General features: G+C 42.3%; 1 protein-coding gene across 1 annotated transcript in view; it reads left to right on the top strand.

Annotated features, from left to right (window-relative positions):
- The window catches only part of LOC119589242 (ADP-ribosylation factor-like protein 6-interacting protein 1), a 13,924-nt gene that overhangs the window by 7,185 nt on the left and 6,325 nt on the right, over positions 1–414 (top strand). The window lies entirely within an intron of this gene.

The raw sequence follows: 414 nt of genomic DNA, 5'->3' as shown, positions 1-414 counted from the left end.
TCAACATAGATGACTCCACAGGGGGATATGACCGTATTATTAAAGTGCTGGTGGGGACCCTACAATACAGTCCCCAGGAAAGGGTGCGGGGAGCCCTGCACTTGCAATCTGTATTACTGAACTGCGCGGGCAAGACCCTTCCCTGGAGACTTCTGTGAGGATTGTTGGTACGCCTGATTCATCCCGCATTCTACAATTGGTACACGTAATGCTGGCTTAATTACTATTACAGCCTAATGTTTTGTCAGTTTCTTCGGGAAAATTAGTGTCAGTACTGACTATTGGAATGTTAACTGTCATTTACAACTGTCATATTCAGTCACTCTCAAAACTTTTGATTGTATGAGAAAGTTCAGGGTTACCAACATGATCACATACTGTATTTCATTATTAGTAAATCAGCCAAGATTGCAT

This window comes from Penaeus monodon, chromosome 25 (genome assembly GCF_015228065.2).
Source record: "Penaeus monodon isolate SGIC_2016 chromosome 25, NSTDA_Pmon_1, whole genome shotgun sequence".
NCBI lineage: Eukaryota > Metazoa > Arthropoda > Malacostraca > Decapoda > Penaeidae > Penaeus > Penaeus monodon.
This window is presented reverse-complemented; position numbering and strand designations above follow the sequence as displayed.